Source organism: Tupaia chinensis, unplaced genomic scaffold, assembly GCF_000334495.1.
Source record: "Tupaia chinensis unplaced genomic scaffold, TupChi_1.0 Scaffold143950_1, whole genome shotgun sequence".
Lineage (NCBI taxonomy): Eukaryota > Metazoa > Chordata > Mammalia > Scandentia > Tupaiidae > Tupaia > Tupaia belangeri.
The window spans coordinates 106,110-127,129 of NW_006203801.1; the positions used below are offsets into that span (position 1 = coordinate 106,110).

Below are 21,020 nucleotides of genomic sequence, written 5' to 3' on the forward strand. Positions count from 1 at the left end.
TTGTGGGCCATCACATGGCATAGTGGGTTGCATAGCTGGACTCCCAAGTGGCTGACTACAATTGAAGTCCCAAAACCAGTGGCTTGAAAATTATTCCAGGCACATGTGCATGTGTGCCCAAGATCCCAGGAGAAGAATGGAGGATAAGGGACTGGTACATGGCCATCCTCCCTGGAGGTAATTTCTCACTTTCCTTCTCACTGTTTCTGTCTCTCTGTCTCTTCAGCAAGCACGCACACACTTGGGGGGGAGGGAGTTGTTCTTGTGAATATTCGTTCTAATAAGCCACGATTCTATGCATTTGTCCATCAGTTTCTTCAATTTAGGGGGCAGCAATTTGCCCTATGACCATACCTCTCTGATGGATCTAGTAAGAGTGTTGATTTTTCAATGGTTTAGTTTCTTCCCTTCTTGAGGGCAGGGACATAACTGCTTACATCATTTATGTCAGAATAGAGACCAGAAGTCGTTTATTTTATTTTATTTTTTTTTTGAGTTTTAGGAGTTTGTTGTATATTTTGGATATTAATCCAATATGCAGATCATATCTAATATATGATTTGCCAATATTTTCCCATTCTATAGGTTGCCTTTCTGACTCTGTTGATAGTATCTTTTGATGAACAATTTTTAAAAATTTGTATAAAGTTGGGCTGGAAGCAGTGGCATAGCTGTAACATACTGCCATGTGATCCTGGGCTCATGTGGAAAGGTCCCATGTTCATGTCTGGAGGTTTCCCTTTACATGCTGGGTACAAAAACACCCCTGCCTGGACTGACTGAGTCTGGTGGTTGATCATGCATGACATTGTTAAGGATGTCAATCTCTCTCTCCTTATATCTCCTCTGTCGTTGTCTATCTTTCTCATAGTGATTGCCCAAACATCAGCATAATGATAGTTGCTGAATTTCATTGTAAGATTATTAAGATTATTATTCTTACTCATTTTGCATGACTTCATCCCACAATTACGTATTTCAGTGTCATGAAATAAACTTAAAAGATGACCTAGCTCATAAGGTGCTCTTGCCTTCTGGACCCACTAGAGCGGCAACATAACCCTGCAGCTTATCAGGGTGCTTTCTATCTGCTTGGTGTGTGTGGGGGGGTGTCATACTCCAGCACATTCCAAATGTCCCTGTCCCAACATTTTGTTGAAAGCCATCTGTCTTGATGAAACCTAAGGAATTATCTGATGATCTCTGTTTCTTCCATCATTCTATTTCTTCCTTAAGTCTATCCTTTCACTTCTGTTTTTATTTATTTATTTTGGTTGTCATTGTTCTGTTTTTAATTTTGCTATAGGGCACATATGCTCACCAGAGAGAGAGGAAGAGTGAAAGTGAGAAAGCATCCCTAGAGAGGATGGCCATGCTGCAATCCCTTTTCTATCCTCCTCTCAGGTTTTGGGGCACACATGCACATGTGCCTTGCATGTTTTTCAACCAGCCAGGCTCAGGACTTGAAAAGTGCAGTCTACCATGTGGGATCCAACCACCTTAACCACCATTCTAGTAGCTGGCTCCCATTTCTATGTCTCTTGGTCTCAGCTGACAATAATTCTGATGGTATAATTGTATCTTTTTTGCTAGATTTTGTTGAGATAGTTGATAAAGTCTGTAGTTTACACAGTGCACTAATTCTCCTTATCAAATTGTTGGTACAGTAAACACTTGGTGCTCTCTTCTGAGCACACTTTCTCATATTGTTTTTTTAAAAATATGACTGAGAATAATCTGTATTTATTACATTTTTGTTTTTTTTGTTTGTTTAATAATTCTGTCATCATTCCTTTCTTTTTTGTTTTACTATAAGTAGTCATAAAGAATCAAGCTGCTTCTTCAACGTCATTCTCATAGATCACCTCATTTAAATATCCATTTTCATCATTTGCCAGTTCTATTGTCTATAAAAAATTAGAACACACAAACAAGTTCTGCCAAGTTCTTTGTCAATTTATGTCAGATAGCCTTTCTTCTAGTTTCCTATAGCTTCTTTTTTCATTTCTCTGTAAGTCCTCATAAAAATATTTTTATCATTCATGTTTTTACCAACATTTTGGTCTTGACTATTGATATACTAAGGACATTTTCTTTCATCTGTCCTTACCTTAGTTTTGTTTAGACTTTGTAAGAATCACCTTTAAGACTCCATTCATGTAATGTCAGGTTTTTCTATCATACTCATCAAAACTTTTTCAGCCTCTATCAATTACTTAGTTCTAATGCTAATTCTATTTTTAGGTATTATTAGAGAAGCACTCCACTCTTGGTTCCAATTTTTAATTTCATTCAGTTTGTTCTACAATAATAGATATCATAGACTGTATGTTAAACACAGAGATGTGTTCCCCACAGTTCTGAAGTCATGGATGTTCAAGATGGTGATAATGGCATATACGGTGTCTGGTAGGGTCGAGTTTCCTCGTTTTTATAGGGCCATTTTCTCACTGTATCCCCACGTGGGTATTTTCATAGAGAGTAGGAGAACAACCTCTCATACCTGCCTTGTAAGGAAAATAGTCTCATTCATGGGATTCTACCTTTATGACCTAATTACTTCCCTAGGTTTCATATCCTAATACTATCATATTGACAGTTAAAATTTCAGTTTTTTTGCAAAGATATAACCATTCAACCAATAATAAGTGCTAGTCATACACCTTTCTATGATACAATATGTATTAAGTTTTGTTTCCTCTTCCTTACAATCCTTTCCTCACAAGCTTCTCAGATTGGAAGTATCATTTGTCACAGAAGTATCATATCACAAAAGTATCATTTGTGCCTTCACAGATATTAATATCTCCTAAAAATGCCTGATTTAATCCTTTGTATAATATATACTGGTTAACTTTATGGTTATCTTTGGAGTGATGTAGGTGTTATTGAAAAACAATTTACACGATACTTTGGTTTTTTACACCTAATAAATTATTAACGAAAAGCATTATTGAACACCTACGATGGATTCAAGGTTTGAATCAAGGTAATATAGGCTCAGAGTTACCTGCTCCTTTCCTCTAAATGTAACTAGAGACAGTGGAAATCACTCAGCATATAGCAACGAAAAGATTCTGAATGCTGAAAAGAGAAGGATAGGCAGATTTTAAAGACTTCTAGATTTCATGAATTGCAACAGAATGGATTCCTAGTGCTGCATATATCTTGAACTAAATGTTGGAGAGGTTTTTACCCTAAAATCTCCAACAAATGTCGAACAAAATAAATAAATAGATAACTAGTTTAAGTAAAGTTTGCTTTCTAGATACATGACCAAGAATGGAAAATCTTAACAAATACCCTGTAATGTGCTCCAGCTGCTGCTCTGGAGTCAGGATACACATGTACTGGTTTATCTATAGTGGCAGCTTAAAAGACTGCAGGCTCACCTGAACAAACCCCACAGCCAAGGCAGAGTGGTGCTACTGCTACTATTAGCAACGTCGAAGTTCAGGAAGGTGCACTTAATCCTCATCAATACCAGGTAAATTGTCTGCATTCAAAGGCAGCAGCAAATTCTAATCAGCTGACCTATCCTATGTCCCATAAGTAGGGCACTGAAGAGCAGCCTGAAGCAGTCATAGCAGAAGCATCAGTGAAATAATGACATCTATGAACCCTTCACCTAGTGACATAAGGAAATAAAAGCCAGGTAACTTTGTTAGTCCCTTCTACAGGCCTGAAAGTGGCTCAATGACAGAAACTAGGTAGCTCAAGAAGGACCTTCTCTTAGTTGGCAACAGCAACACTTGAGCTTGAACTCCATCAGAGCAAAAAGAACAAAGTAGACCAGAATAACATTGGAAGAGTTCTTAAAATTAGACATATGTTGGAACTCAACCCTCAAAAGCAATCCAGAATATAATCTCTAAATATAAAGTGAAGGCACCTGCCTCTTAAATTAGGAGATTTGAGTAGAACCAAGAATATCCTAGGCAGTTTCTTGGGTCATATCTTACTCTAAATGGTGCCTTGATATAGAAGTAATAAAAGCAAGATTGTGGAGTATGAAGCCTTGGATTTTCCTTTTCCTCCATACATTCACCAAGTCAGTAGCAGCTTATAAAGAAATTGTTTATGAGACATCTTGAAACTCAAAGGAACTTGCTCCTCATGAGAATAAAAAACCATACTCATCCAAGGCAAGAGAGGTTTGAAATACCCTCTTATCATAATTCCTTCCCCTGACACAGTACTATATGATCAGGAAGAGATCTCTGCCCCAGCTCCAAAATTCTTGTAGGGTAAGGAAATAGTTGATCCATATACCAGGTTCCCAGTTTTATAGGGGATGCTTCCTAGAGTAGTGAGTTTGCCTTGCCAGTCCTGGAATATTGATGAGACTGGCACAACCTAGCTACCATAAGGAGAATAGAGATAGCCATTTGGGTCAGTAATCATGATAGATTTTTCCCTTCCCCCAGCTCAGCACAGAATGAGAGAACAAAAAATTCCAGCTTCTAGCTTCTCTCTGGGGTAAACAAAACCATGGTTTGTGCATTCAAAGCCCCACATTCCCTATTATATTCCAAAGAACTGACTTCTATTTTGCCTGTCCCTGACTATTGATGGGTCTGACCGTCGTGGGAGAACAAAGAATGAGAGGTTCAATAGCAGTCTAGATTGGGCAGCAGAAAGGATCAGAAAACTCAAAAGATGAGTTACTGGAAATTATTAATTTAGAGAAGCAAGAAGAAAAAAGAATAAAAAAGAAAAAAAAAAAATAGCTGAAAGAACATAGGAGAAACCGATGGTACCAGTATATACACTTTGGTAACCCTAGAAGGAGGAGAGAAAAAGAAAGACCCAGACAGTATCTTAAAAGAAATATTGGTTAAAATGTTCACAAATCTGGGGAAAGAAATGAACATACAGACCCATAAACCCAATGTATCTCAAATAACATAAACCTAAAGAAATTAACATCAAGATATGATATAAAGAAATAGTCAAACATAAAAGAGAAAGAATTTTGAAAGCATAACGAGAAGAGTGAGTGACTTATTATGTACAAGGTTACATAATCCCTCCAAAAATACCAGTGGATTTTTTCAACAAAAACATTACGAGCTAGTAGAAAATTGGATTATTTACTTAGTTTTTTAAGTAAAGTACTGGCAACCAATAATACTAAACCAGGCAACTGTCCCAGCAATAATGAGAGATCACAATTTTTCCTAGACTTGCCTTGCAAAAAATTCTAAAAAGAGTTCTTCCGGTTGAAAAAATGGGACTCTAAAAAACAATGCAATTCCGTAAGAAAGTATAAAACCCCTTGGTAAAGGAAGTATATAAACAAATACAGAACATGGAGCACTGGAATAATACAATGATTGTGGTAAATAACTTTTAATTCTAGTATAAAAATACTTCTGTAAGACAAAATTATTTAAAATATCTATAGCTAAATATGTTAATAAATACTCAATCTAAATAGAAGTAAGTTTTGAAAACAATAAAGTATTGGGAGAAAGAAGTAAAACTCAGTTTTTGTGTATAATTGAACTTAAGTTATCAGTTTAAAATATAGTTACAATGATAAAATATTTGATGAAACACCCTTGATAACCACAAAGAAAATACATAAAGAGGTTACACAAAAGAAAAAGAGAAAGAAAACAAAGACTATCAATACAAAAAGATATCAGCCAAACAAAAAAGAAAGCAAGAAAGGCAAAACTGGCAAAACAATGATAATACTAAGAGCAAATGAAATAGCAATAATATATTATTCTTTATTTGCCTGGCAGAGAGGATTAGAGAAGATATATAAAGGAATTTATAACATAAAATAACCTGGACTTTTCCAGCCCAGCATTGTAATCAGTAGAGATTGCAAAAGAGCAACCATACCAGAGGATTATCTTGAGAAAGACTGAGGGAAGAAAAAGAGACTGATCTTTGCTAGCAGAAGGTATATCACAGAATACTTGGTAGGCAGGGCTGAATTGAGAAGGTTTATGTGTGACTAGTGTGCTGGGCATTTGCTTTTCAACAATTTGACTAGTTGATATGTAAATATTTTCTCAAAAATATTTAAAACCATACTGTTTCTGCTGTTATAGAATCACAAACAAAATTATACAAACTTATAAGAAATATTTTGAACATTATCTTTAAAATTCAGTATTTTAAATTTTGAAAGTTGTTTATTAACTCAAGAACTATGGAGTATGAGCAAATTTTTTTGATATGTAAAGTAAATGTGGATAAATGTAAAAATTAATTAATAAAAAAGTTACTTTAAATATAAATGTATTAAACTCTCAAATAAAAAGTCATAGAGTGGGTGGATATATAAAAGCAATGACCTAATATTTTGTACAAGAGACTTACTTAGACTTAAGAACACATATCGCCTGAAAGTAGAGATAGGAAAATAGTAAATGGAAATAATAGCAAAAGACAGCAGGTGTGGCTATAGTATATATGATACAAAATAGACTTAAATTCAAAAAATGTTAGCAATAAAGAGGGACATTATATAATGTAAAAGTATCAATGCACCACAAAGATATAGCAATTACATAAATATGAATGCTCAACATTAGAGCCCCTAAATATATAAAATATTGTCAGAACTTAAGAGAGAAATAGAACTACATTAGTAAGAGACTTAAATAGTGCAGTAACAATAATTGGTACATCATACAGGCAACAGATTAATAATGAAACAGTGGACTTGAGCAACACTGTAGTGCAAATCAATAAAGGGCATCCCCCTTCCCGCTTGCCAACAGCAGCAGAATAAACATTCTGCTCAAGCACAGACAAAACTATTTTCCACATAGATCATGTTAGGTTATAAAACTAGTCTTTGCAAATGCATTATGTTTGAAATCATACCATGTATCTTTTTTCATCAAGATAGAATAAAACTAGAAATAAACAGAAGTCCCAAAGTGGTGGCACAAGTAGTAGCGTAGCATACCACTGCATGATACTTGAGCTACAAGAGAGATCCAGCGGGTCAAAATGAATACATCAGGTGCACGAGAGCATGCCTGTGATCCTGGCTGACTGGGAGGCTGGGGAGGATTTCACCGTGGCAAAGCCCTGCCAAGGGTCTCTTCCTCTCTATTATGAAAGAATCAAGCAAACAAAAAAAGCATAATGACAAATGTATGAAAATTAAGTAATATTCTTGAACATCTGTTAGTTTCAAGAAGTAGAGAAATTAGAAAATATCTGGAGAAAAACGGAAATGAAAATATAACACACCAAATCATATAGGAAGTATCAAAAGAAGTACTAACTGAGAAGGGATTTTGCAGTACTAAATGACTACATTCAAAAAAAAAAAAAAAATGGAAGAAAAGATCAAGGAGGAAGTGGAGCAAGATGACCAAGCAGAACCCTCTAACAATTAACTCCCTGCAGAAACCTCACTGGACAGCGAAGGTGAGTAAAACCATGACTGAACAATATAAGATCAGTTCTCTGATACTGCAACCCTTCTCCTGCTAATAAGGTACTTCATGTTACAGTTTTACCTAAACTCATGATTTCCGCACTGAGAAAGTGGCCTGAAATCAAACATTCAGTTTCCCCATCATTCTTTTGTGGGAGACTCACTATTTCATGTGCCCACTGGAATCACCATAAGTACCAAAGAAGCTACACCACTTGAGGACAGCTAGGGACAAAGAGAGGCATGGGACTAGCAGCAGCCAGCCTTTGGAACCTGGCAGTGACTCCACCCTGCCATTGGAGACTCTGCACCAAAGAGAATGTTTAAGAAGCACCAAGCTTGAGAGCTTGGCCAGGTCTCCTACACCCTGCTAGTGCCCTTCATGGATCGCCCAAGGGCTTGTGTACATCTGATACTCATCAACCACAGCGTCGAATCTGCACCTATGGCGCCCTCTAGTGCCAAACTGGAATACAACAACCAGATTTCAGATTTTTAAAAACAAATCCACAGAAATGAAACAATTATTAATAAACCCACAATGGGAAGAGTGAATACCTTCCTCATCAAGTTGTATGCAGAGATTCCCATATGCAAGAACCAAGAATAGCCTTGAAAAGATGGTACTCACCAAATGGACCAAAAATGCCAGTGGCTGATCCTAAAATCATGCAGAGGATCAATCTGGCAAAGAATTCAGAGTAGTTGTATTAAGAAACTCAACCAGATTCGTGAAAACACAGAGAAGCACTGTAGTGATTGATCATAGAAACTCAAGAGTTAATTCGAAATAAGAAAAATCAAATACTAGACCTGGAAAGCATAATAAAGGGCATTTTAAAATACATTAGAAAGCGTCAATAGCAGATTTGGCCAAATAAAAGAAAGAATGAATTAACACAAAGAGAGGATATTTGAAAATTTAATCAGAGAAGAAAAAGGAAAAGAATCGATGCATGAATAAAATTTAAGGGACAGTTGGAACACCATCGAAAGAGCAAATCTACGTTTGGTGGAAAGATGTTTCAAAGAAATAATAACAAACTTTCCAAACACGGACAGAGTTACAAATATCCAGATAAGAAAGATCCAAGGTCAAAATCAGGAAACAAATTCAAATCAAATTCCAAGGAAACAACAACGAGATATAAGTAAACTCTCAAAAGCTAAAGACAAAGAGATGATCCTGATAGCAACAAGAGAAAAGAAACAGCACATAAAGAGATTCCTTTGTGTTGATAGCAGATTTCTCAGCAGAAACCTTGTAGGCAAGGAGGGAGTGGAGTAATATAAAGTACTGATGGGGGAAATAAAACAAAACTGCTAACCAAGAATACGGTACCCAGCAAAGTAATTTATTTTGTTTTAGAATTATTTGTTTAATTTTATTTATGTTTATTATTATTTTTTAATTTGCTATAGGTCTTATGTGCTCACCAGAAAGGGAGGGAGGAGAGAATTAGAGATACATAAAGAGAAAGTGAGAAAGCAAGTTGCCAGGTCAGGAACTTGAACCATAGTCGGCCATGTAGGAGTCCAGGCTCCTTAACCATCACACCACCTGGTGACCCCAGCAATTTGTTTTAAATGAAGAAGATGTAAAGGGATTCCCAGGCAAAGAAAATCTGGGGAAACTTTAAAAAGAGTACTTTAATCAGAAAGAAAAAATTGTGAATGTATGACACAAGGATCTTTCAAGGTGTGCAACTCACAAGTAAAAGTAAGTATTCAGTCAAATTCAAAATACCCTAATATGTCATAAACTGTAAACCACACTTACACTCAGAGGGAGATTAAAAGACAAATTAAAAGAATAACAAATACAGTAATATGTTGAAAAATTAGAAAGTCCTTATCTTGATACAGTTTTTAGTAAAAAAGCTTTTTGCTTTCCCCCATTCGGTATGATGTTAGCTGTATATTTGTCATGTATGACCTCTATAGTTTTGAGGCAAATTCTTCCTATACCTAGGAAAGCCTTTACCATGAAGGCTTCAGCATTATGTATTTTTTTTTTTTGAGAGGTTTTTTGCTATAGGGCGCGTGCGCTCGCCAGACAGACAGAGAGAGACATAGAGACAGAAAGCGAGAAATCACCCCCCAGGGAGAATGGTCATGCTGCAATCCCTTCTCCTCCATTCTCCTCTCGGGATCTTGGGCACATACGCACACGTGCCCGGCGTGAGTTTTAAGCCACTGGGTCCGGGACGCGAACCGCAGTCGACTACGTGGGAGTCCAGCGACATAGCCATTATGCTAACTGCTGGTTCCCAGCATTAAGTATTTTGAAATACTTTTATACATCTGTTGAGATGATAATATGATTTTTGTCCTATTCAGTGATCTTACCACATTTATTATTTGTATATATTAAACTATTCTTCCATCCTTGGGATGAAATCTAGGTAATCATGACACATCTTTTCATGTGATACTGAATTCTGATTGCTAGATTTTTTTCAGTATTTTTTTCATCTATTTTTACAGGTCATTTACATAGCTATCCAACTGAAAGTAAGAGTTGGCTGCTGGGCCCATAGTGAGGTGGTTAAATGCTGTGTATCAGGAGCTGGATCCCACATGAATGACCATGGCTTGAATCCTGACACTGGCAACTTAAAAAACACACTAAGCACGTGTGCATGTGTGCTCACAATCCTGATAAGATAGAGAGGTTGGGGGAAAGGATTGTGGCATAACCACAACCTTTGGGGGGTGCTTTCTCTTTCTGTGTGTCTTTCTCTCTGGTGAGCACGCATGCAATCTGGTAATAAAAAAAAGTGTTGAGTTTTTAAAACTAAAATTGATAAGGACAAAAAAAAGAACCAAATAAGTAAAATTAAAAATTAAAAAACATGACTCAGGCCACAGAAATAGAAAATATTATAAGAAGTTAATAGAAATAGTTATATGTCCACAAACTGGATAAACTAGAAGAAATGAATAATTTGTAAAAACATACAATTTACAATATCTAAATTATGAAGGGATAGAAAATCTGAACAGACATAAAACTAAAATAAAGATTGCATCAGTAATGAAAAAACTCCCCCCAGAGAAAATAACATAACTAAATAGTTGGCTTCACCAATTAATTCTAGCAGACATTTAAAGAATTAATGCCAGTCTTTGAAAAATCATTCCAAAAAATTGATAAGAAGAAAATACTTGCAAAATCACTTTATAAGACTAACATTATCCTCATACCCAAACCAGACAAAACACCACAAGAAGACTACAAAGCAATACTTTAATAAATATAGATGTAAAAATTCTCAATAAAATTTTAACAAACCATATTCAAAAGCACATTAAAATAATCAAGAGCCATGAGTAAGTGGGATTTTCTGGTGGGATACAAGGATGTTTAACACATGAAAATTAATGAATTTGTGTTACACAACATTAACAAATAATAAAAATCATGTAATTATATTAATATGTGTAGAAAATGCAAATGAAAATATTTGCCATTATTTTATGATAAAAACTATCAATAGTCTATGAATACAGGGAAAGTACCTCAATATTATAAAGGCTATGTGTTAAAAGTGCACAGTCAACATTCATACTTCATGGTAAAATTCTGAAAACTTGTCCTCTAAGTTCAGGAACAAGGCAAGGATTCCAGCTGTTGCTACTTCTATTTATCAGTACTGAAAGACAATGCCAGTGTAATTAGACAAGAAAAAGAAATAAAAGACATCCAATAGGAAGGAAGAAGTAAAATTGTCTTATTTGAAAACCAAATGATTTTACTTACATATAGAAACCCTAAAAATTCATTAAAAAAAAAAATATTGTTTGGGACCTACAGATGGTATAATAGTGATGTCACTGAACTCCCACATGGCCAACCGTGGTTTGAGATCTGGACCTGGTGTCTTGAAACTCATGCTGGGTTTGTGTACATGCATGCCAAAATATCCCCAGAAGAGAATGGAGGAGAAGGGATTGTAGTATGACCATCACCCAGGGGTGGGGGGCATGATTTCTTGCTTTCTGTCTCTGTCTGTCCCTCTCCAGTGACCACACATGTCCTATAATAAAAATATCTCTTTTTTTTTTAAAAAAAAAAGTCTGTTAGAGTACTTTTTGTCCCCCCAAAATGGATTTGCTGCCAGAACACAGATGTTGTGAAAACCGTTAAATCAAAGCCAAAATAGGGAAGTAGAAGTCTCACATCAACATCGTTGTCTTTGTACATGTAGATTCCAGCAACTCCACTACTACTGGCCATCTGATCTATAAATGTGATGGGATCGACAAAAGAACCATTGAAAAATTTGAGAAGGAGGCTGCTGAGATGAGAAAGGAATCCTTCAAGTACGCCTGCGTCTTGGATAAGCCGAAAGCTGAACGTGAGCGTGATGTCACCACTGATATCTTCCTGTAGACATTTGAGACCAGCAAGTATTATGTGACTTTCATTATGTCCCAGGACACAGAGACTTTAGCAAAAACATGATTACAAGCACATCTCAGACTGTCTACTGTCCTGATTGTTGCTGCTGGTGCTGGTGAATTTGAAGCTGGTATCTCCAAGAATGAGCAGACCTGCGAGCATGAAGATATACGAGAAAATTGTTAAGGAAGTCAGCACCTAGATTAAGAAAATTGTTGACAATCCCAACACAGTAGCATTTGTGCCAATTTCTGGTTTGAATAGTGACAATATGTTGGAGTCAAGTGCTAATATGTCATGGTTCAAGGATGGAAAGTCACCCATAAAGAAAGTTGTGGACAAGAAGGCTGCTGGAGTTGACAAGGTCACCAAGTCTTCCCATAAAGCTCAGAAGGCTAAATTAATACCCCTAATTCCTGCCATCCCAGTCTAAAAGTCTGTTTTTTCTCTTATTAGTATTGTGACTTCAGCCTTTTTGTTGTTGTTGTTATAATTTTTTCTATCCCTTTACTTTCAGTCTATGTATGTTTTTATCAAGGAGGTATAGTTCCTGTCAGTAGCATACAGAAGGTTATTTTTTTTTTTTTAGAGGTTTTCACTGTAGGCCAGAAACTATAGGATGTGTGTGATCACCAGAGACAGAGAGAGGCAAAGAGAAAGAGAAAGTGGAAAATCACCTGCCAGGGGAATGGCCACTCTGCAATTCCTTCTCCTCCATTCTCCTCTCAGAATCTTCGGCATGCACTCACAAGCTCCCGGTGTGAGTTTAATCCATCAGGTCCAGGATGCAAACCGCAGTCAACTATGGGAGTCCAGCAATGTAAGCATTACACCAACTGCTGGTCTCAAGAAGGTTCCTGTTTTTTAATTCTTTAAACCAATTAGTGTTTTTAATCCATTAACATTTGACATTATTATCAATATTTGTGGACTTATCCCAGACATTTTGTTAGTCATTTTCTTAGTTGTTTTGTGTTCTTGTTTCTCTTTGTCTCCTTTTCATTTTCTTTTTTTCCCTCTCTTCCTTTTTTAATTTATTTTATTAATTTTTTTGTTTTCATTTTTGTCATATGGGACGTGTGCTTGCTGAAGAGATTTAGGGAGGAAAAGTGAGAAACCAATCCCCCAGAAAGAATGGCCACACTAAGATCCCATTTCTTCCATTCTCCTCTCAGGATTTTGGGCTTGCCTGCATATGTGTCCAACATGTTTCTCAAGCCACCAGGTCTGGTTACTCAAATAGTGGTCAATTATGTGGGAGTTTTGTGCTTTAACCATTCCACCCGCTGGCCTCTCCCTTACATTTTCTTGATTCCTTTATGTATTTCTTTGAAAAGCTGGTCTCGTATTGCTTAATCCTTAAGTTTTTAATTCTTAAGTTTTATCTGGGAATGATTTATTTCTCCTTCCCATTTGAAGGATAATCTTACTAGGTATAGGATTCTTGGTTGAGGTGTTTAATTTTCTTTTTCTATTTCTTTTTGTTTGTTTGTTTTCCTTCAGAGTTTTGAATATGTCTTCTGCTTCTTATCTTCCTTTTCTCACTTAAGAGCTCTGATACTAGCCCAGTATGGTAAACCTTTGTGAGTAACTTAACATTTCTCTTTTGTTATTTTTAGAATGTTGTCTTTTATTTTTGTCAATTTGGCTATGATGTGCCATGGAGAAAATTTTATGCTGATTCTATTTGGTATTCTTTGTATTTCCTTATCTGGCTGTCAGTCTGTTTTTTAAAATTGGAAAGTTTTTAGGTACTATGTCATGATAGAGATTTTCTATGACTTCACCAGTGTCTTCATCTTCTGGAATACCCAGTGTATGAATTTTGGGCCCTCAATATCTGAATATTCAGTCAGAGTGGTATCTAGTGTTTCCCATATATTGTTTTCATTTTTGTTTGCTTTTTGTGTGTGTGGTTTGCACTAAGTCAGAGACTTTGTCTTCCAAGTCAATGATTTGTTCTTCTGTATGGCTTGCTATTAATGCTTTGAGGGGGATTTTGATTTCTTTTATTTTAGTTTCTTCATCTCCAGTTTAGTTTAATTCTTTTTTTAAGGTGTCTATCTCTTCTTTTTTTGTTTGTTTGTTTGTTTTTGGAAAAGTTTTATGCTATAGGGCACATGCACTCGCCAGACAGAGAGAGATAGAAAGTGAGAAATCACCCCCCAGGGAGGTGGTCACGCCGCAATCACTTCTCCTCCATTCTCTTCTCGTGATCTTGGGCATGCATGCACACGCGCCCGGCGTAAGTTTTAAGCCACTGGGTCTGGGACGCGAACCGTGGTCAACTACGTGGGAGTCCAGCAGCATAGCCATTACGCTAACTACTGGTCCCACTGGTGTCTATCTCTTTTTGAAATTTCTCCTTCATGTCATGAGATGATTTTCTCATCTCTGTAATTGATTGTTTATTTTCTCTTGCATATCCTTGAGTTTTGTCCCATTGATTATTCTGATTTTTTTCCTGACATTTCTGTGAATTCTTTTATGTTATACATTACTGGAGAGGAGTTATTACGTTCTTTTGGTACAGTGATATTTGTGTCTCTGCACTGGTTTTTATGTATCTGGTGAAATACTCACTTTTTCTTATTTTTTTAATACTATGCTTTAAGAAATATTTTATTTTTTATTATCTTTTTTTTTTTTTTAATTTGACCAAAGAGAGACAGAAAGTGAGAAAGCAAGCCTCCAGGTCTGGGACTTGAATGATGGCTGGCCTTGTGGGAGTCCAGTGCCCTAACCCCCACGCCACCTGCCGATCCCCACTTTTTCCTTCGTTTGAGTAGATTTTTGTAGTGTTGGGAAGGAAGAACAGTCCTAAGTCCCAGGTGCGTCCTGGCAAAGGGCTACATCTACCAAACCAGAGCTGGTTTTTGTATAGGTTTTATATGCTACGGCTCAATTAGGTTTAGAGGAGCTGTGTTGTGGATGGCATCAGTTGGATTGATTCCTAATGGACTTGAGACTGATGGGAGGAAGAATATGGGTCTGCCTTCCCTGCTTGACAAGGAGTAGTATCCTAATTCCTCAGTCTCTGCTGGAGTAGGATGCTCTCTTTTGAGTTTTCTGTTCCCACCAGGAAATATGATTTTAGACAGAATTCCACCTGTTCATCAGACTGTAGGAAGGCATGGCTCTCATGCCAGCTAGGGGTGGGGGTGAGATGTGAGGTCCAGCCTTTTTATTTCCCCGAAATGGCTTGGTCTTGTACTTTCCTACAGTATGTATTAGCTTTATGCCAATTTCCACATTCTTCTATGGGTGGGATTGCTAGAATCCATGGTGATAGTCTGAGGTTAAGAGTTTCAGAGAAAAGTTTCTTTAGTTTTTCTCCACCAAAAGAGAAATTAGGAAGGGGAACGTCCTTCAGAGCCCCACCTAGACCCCTAGAAGCCATGTAATTAAAAGTTCTCAGTGATTCCCTTCTGAACCCCTGAAGGTGTCACTTGATTCTTCTCTCTGTAGGGGCTGCCCACAGGCAGTGACTGTGGCCTGGATACCTGCAGACTGCCAAAGCAGTGGTGGTAGGTCCTCCCTTCAATCAATGGCCATGTTCCCCTGACTTACCCCAACTTGTTTGCCCCAGATACAAAAAGAGGCCAAGCCAGGGGCTAAGATATGTGGTGGTGGGGAAGGAAGAGAATATAAAATAATAATCTCAGCATAGTGGGTGCAGGTGATATGGGCACCATGCAGGGGTTGAGGGAAGGCCAATAATTACCTTCTAAAACAAACAAAAAACAAAACATAGATGGGCTCACCAGAGTAGTTTACCAAACCTATAAGGAAAAATGCAAAATAATTCTTTATATATTTTTCAGAAGCAGAGGAGATAATTCCTAATACATTCTATAAGGCCATCATCACTCAGATAAAAACACTATGGGGCAAAAAAGTATAAACCATTATCTCTCATGAACATACATTTAAATATCCTCAATAAAATTCAGATTAATGAATTGAATCCAGTAATATATATAAAAAATTATATACCATGACCAATTGGGATTTATCCCAGGTGTATAAGGTTAATTCACCATTCAAAAATCAATGTATTTAAGCCATTATATCAACAACAAGCTACACGATCAATTCAATAGATGCATATGAAGCAATTAGCAAAATCCAACACCATTCATGAGAAAAATTCTCAGCAAACTCTTATAAAGGGAACTTGATACAGAATATGTAAAAAACAAAAACAAAACCTACAATGATATCATACTTAGTGGTAAGAAACTAGATGATTTCCCACTAATACTGAGAATGAGGCAGAGGGACCAGCAGTTGGTGTAATGGCTATGTTGCTGGACTCCCATGTATTCAACTGTGGTTCGAGTCCTGGACCCGGTGGCTTAAACTCATACTGGGCACGTGTGCATGTGCATTGAAAAGGGAAAAATATAAATGCCATTGCAGATGACAGGAATGTCTGTGAATAAAATCTAAAATAACTGATTAAAAAACTGAAACTAATAAATGATTATGTCAAGTATACAGCATACATAGTTATAGGTAAAAGTTAATAGATTTCATAAATGCCGTATGTGGACAAGTGGAATTTGAAATTAAAATACAGTACCCTTTACGTTAGCACCTAAAAGAATGGAATACTTGGGCTTACATCTAACAAAATATAAGAACTTCGTGAGGAAACCTAAAAGAGCCTGAAGGGAGATATTTAAGAAAATATAAATAAACAGAAACATGGACTAGCAGTTAGCATAATGGCTATGTCGCTAGACTCCCATGTAGTCAACTGTGGTTCGAGTCCTGGACCCAGCGGCTTAAACTCATGCCAGGGGCACGTGTGCATGTGTGCCCAAGATCCCAAGAGGAGAATGGAAGAGAAGGGATTGCAGCATGACCATCCCCCCTGGGGAGTGATTTCTCACTTTCTGTCTCTCTGTCTCCTTCTGCCTTTCTGGTGAGCACACGCACCCTATAGAAAAACCTCTCTGAATAAATAAATAAATAAATAAATAAATAAACAGAAACATTGTTCATAGATAGGAAGACTCAATATTGTTAAGATAGTTCTTTCCATTTGGTCTGTAGGTCTGCTGTGATCCAATCAAAAGTCCAGCAAGTTATTTTATGTATATCCACATGCTGATTCTAAAGTTTAAATGGAAAGGCAAGATTTCCAGTTTATATAGCTCAGCTTCAAGTTTCAGGAATCACTGCAGCTACCATCAACATGTTGGTTCCAAGCACACTCATGAAGCATCTGTCTGCTCATTCAGTATACAGCTAGGGCTGTGCCAGTTTGCAATAAGAATGGTGAAATTACAATGGAAAAAATGAAGGTAAAATATTATGTGTCCAGAAGGAGGCTAAACTATTCTACTAAGGAGTCCTCAAATGAAGAGGATGAAGAATTTCAGTTCTTGGGAACCAGCAGTTAGTGTAATGGCTGTCACTGGACTCCCACGTCGTCGAGCGCGGTTCATGTCCTAGACCCGGTAGGCCAGGCGTGTGTGTGTGTGTGCCCAAGATCTCGAGAGGAGAATGGAGGAGAAGGGATTGCAGCATGCCCCCCAGGGAGTAATTTCTCGCTTTCTGTCTCTCTGTCTCTCTCTGTCTGTCTGACGAGCACACGTGCCCTATAGCGAAAAACCTCTCCAAAAAAAAAAAAAAAGAATTTCAGTTTTCCAGTTCTTTTAAGAAAGACAAAGACTGCGATGTTTACAGAACCTCTTTAGTGAAGATGTGGAAGAAAGATTGGCTTGACATTGGAAAATAGTGGAGCCTGAAGTGGTAGGAGAAAAAGACTCAGAAGTCAAAGGAGATGCTTGGCACATGAAAGAAGAAGATACCAGTGAAGAAGAGGAGGAAGGAATCAATGATGAGGAACTAGAGCAGTGCTATGGCATGCTGCATCAGCAAGCACAGAAGAGCAAAAATGAGTAGATGGAAGTCATGGAGGTAGAAGATGGGGGTTGTTCTGGGAAGCAATCAGAATCAAAGTCGGAGTATGAAGAGTACACAGACAGTGAAGTTGAGATGTAGCCTTATCTTAAGCCAGTCTTCATTTGAAAGAAAGACCCAGTAACAGTTTGAGAACATGAGACTGAAGTATTAAAACAGAAGGAGCTACACCAGGAGGCAAAACACATGGTTGAGGGGAGGCTCAAGTACACACTCAACGATTGTAGACGAGGAATTTGAGTAAGAGCTGAAGAACAAGTGGTCCTTGGCTGCACTGGATTTACTCAATCCTGATGATGAAAATAGTGTGGAAGGATATGGGGCATGGAAAGTTCAGGAACTAAAAAGAATCAAGAGGGATAGAGAAGATCCAGTACTAAAGAAAGTAGAAAGCAAAAATTGAGTGCATATAAAACCAGACTGGGGAAGAAAGGCAAGCTGAGTTTTGGACAAATGGCAAAGTCATCACCAACAAAGCTTTGAAGGGCAAATACATGTTCTTATAGCAGTATTATCACCAGGGTGCCTTCTTCATGGATGAAGACAAAGAAGTATAAAAGAGAGATTTCAGTGCACCTACTCTGGAGGATCTTTTCAACAAAACCATTCTTAAAGTCATGCAGATCAAGAACTTTGGATGCTCTGGTCATACCAAATACATTTACCCTGTGGTTCAAGACACCACCTCCTTGGACTCAGCATGGGGCCAAGAGAGTGCCCCAAATACAAAGTTCTTTAAACGAAAAGCAGCTGGGGTGCAAAATGAAATGGAAAACTACCTAGGGTCCAAGTACTTTTCTTCCATCTAAAGTACACAAGGGAAAATCTCAGCATTTGGTCCTTGATTTGTTTCACAATTATTGATTCTGCCCCTGCATCCAGTCTAATGGACCTACTGCCATACTTGTGTTAATGGATAACCCAGTCTTCAAAAGTTTTTTTATGAGGCTTGGACTCATGCTGGAAAACCCAAAGAGAAGCACTATCCAAGTATCCAGGTAGGATTAGAAACTTTCCAATTAAAATTTCTCCTGGAAGTCTTAGGTTTCATCACTGCCATAACTTCCCATATTTATTTGGGACTATTATGAGTTTATTTTTCCAGCCCCTTAGTGTGGGTCAGAAATGTGAGCATTTAAGTGGATATTACATTATTTCTACCTTAGGGTTAGGAATAATATACCAGGAAATCTAAGCTCATTGAAAATGATTTTGCATTTTTGGTTGAAATAGATTTTTCTAGGTGAACTTTTTTTTTATCCATTTTTCTGTTTATGACAAATGAAATAATCACCCATGAAAACTAATAATAATAATAGAGAGACATAAATCCCAGAGTAACCAACAAAATATTGAAAGAGAAAAATAAATTTAAAGTACTTACATCATGTAATTTCCAAATCTTACTAAAATGTTGACAGTGTGATATTGGAGAAAGAATAGACAAACTTATAAGAAAGAACAAAGGCTTCAGAAATAGACCTATATAAAATTACTAAAACATGGAATCAACCTAAGTGCCCCAAAACTGATGACTAGATATAAAAAATGTGGCATATATACACTATGGAATATTACTTAGCTAATAGAAGGAGTAAAACAATTTAATGGGGAAACTATGGTTTTTTCAAAAAGTGTTACTAATACAACTGGATATTTAGATGCAATATGAAAAGCATGGTATGTGAAAGAAATAAGTAATTGAACTATATTAAAATTAAAAGCTTTTGGTCTGTGAACTCAAGAGAATGAAAACACAAAGCATAGATTGGAGGGAAGTAATTGCAGATAATACAAATATCAGCAATTGTTATAAAACCAAATATTGCAAAAAAAAAAAGCCTTAAAACTCAACAATAAGAAATAATGCAAATACAAAATGAGCAAAATGCCTAAACAGACACTTCACCAAGGACATACACAGATAACGTATGGAAATATATTGGTCATTATGTCATTAGGTAATTTGGCTAATTTAACTAATGAGTTACCGTTATACCTTGTTAGAATGGTAAAAATCTCAACCACTAATAATATAAAATTCCAGTGAGGCCATATAGCTCAGGAATTTTCTCTCATTCATTGCTGGTGGTAATGCAAAATAGTACACTCACTATGGAAGACTTTTTGACACTTTCTTATAAAACTAAACACACTTGTACCATAAAATCCTGAAATCATGCTCTTTGATATTTACCCAAATGAGCTGAAAACTCAAGTCCACACAACAACCTGTACATGAATGTGCATGTCAGCTTTATACATAATTGTCAAAAGCAGATATCAGCAAGATGGCAGAATTGGAAGTCCCCAGCTACATTTTCCCATAGACAAAGTATTTGGCAGTTACTCACACATAAAAGTGCCTTTTGTGTGCTTTGGAATCCAAGTAAGAGGTTGTGAATCCTCAAGGACACCCAAGACCAAGAAGGACTACTTTGAGAAGACAAGCCTCAGCACTCCTGGTAGGCCCCCAAACCGCGATACTGGATATGGACAGGAGGCATCTCTATTCCCTTGTGTATGTGGCTTCATAGCTATTTGTATATTTCTGCCATCAAACTGTTATGACAAGGGACCTGAGAGGAGCCACACTTATTCTTGTACCCCATAACAGGTCATACTGACCCAGGACTTAGCATGACCCCTGAAGCAGTCACATAACTAGTTCTAGAACAGCTCTACCACAATTAAGAGGCCCTGCCTGACCAAGGCACCTAAAAAGAGCACACTGCTAGGTACCCTTGGAAACTCAGCCCACCAATCTCAGATCCAACTGTGGTTCATGAAGTTCTACCTGTTACCTACCTGTATTTATGCTTTATCTCGGTGTAGAGACAGTTGTGCCCACCAAGGGATCCAGCCGGAGAACTCTCAAGAAACTGGTGGAATTGGCACTTATTTGCACCCTTGCTAAACGGGCACTTCAGACACTACAGCAGCCATGAAACCTGGATCTAGCCCCACTAAACCTTTTCCCCCACCATATCCCATCAACCCAGAGGAAGGCTTTACCTGCCGAAACCATCTATAAAGACTGAAAGAAGTCTAATCCTTCAAATGCATCAACACGGACTTAATGCTACATGATTTATGAAGAGACAAAAAATGATGCTATCAAAATAAACTAATAAAGAAATTCTGGGGACCAGCAGATGGCATAATGGTTATTTTGCTGGACTCCTAAATGGCCAACCACAGTTTGAGTCCCAGACTTGGAGGCTTGAAACTCATGCCAGTCATGTGTGTGTGTGCCCAAGATCCCAA

At 37.2% G+C, this 21,020-nt stretch overlaps 2 pseudogenes; both read left to right on the top strand.

Moving 5' to 3' along the window:
- The first annotated feature begins 7,344 nt into the window (after positions 1–7,344).
- Positions 7,345–12,252, top strand: LOC114005531 (elongation factor 1-alpha 1 pseudogene; annotated as a pseudogene).
- A 4,770-nt stretch (positions 12,253–17,022) lies between these two features.
- Positions 17,023–20,701, top strand: LOC102478577 (microfibrillar-associated protein 1-like; annotated as a pseudogene).
- The last annotated feature ends 319 nt before the right edge of the window (positions 20,702–21,020 follow it).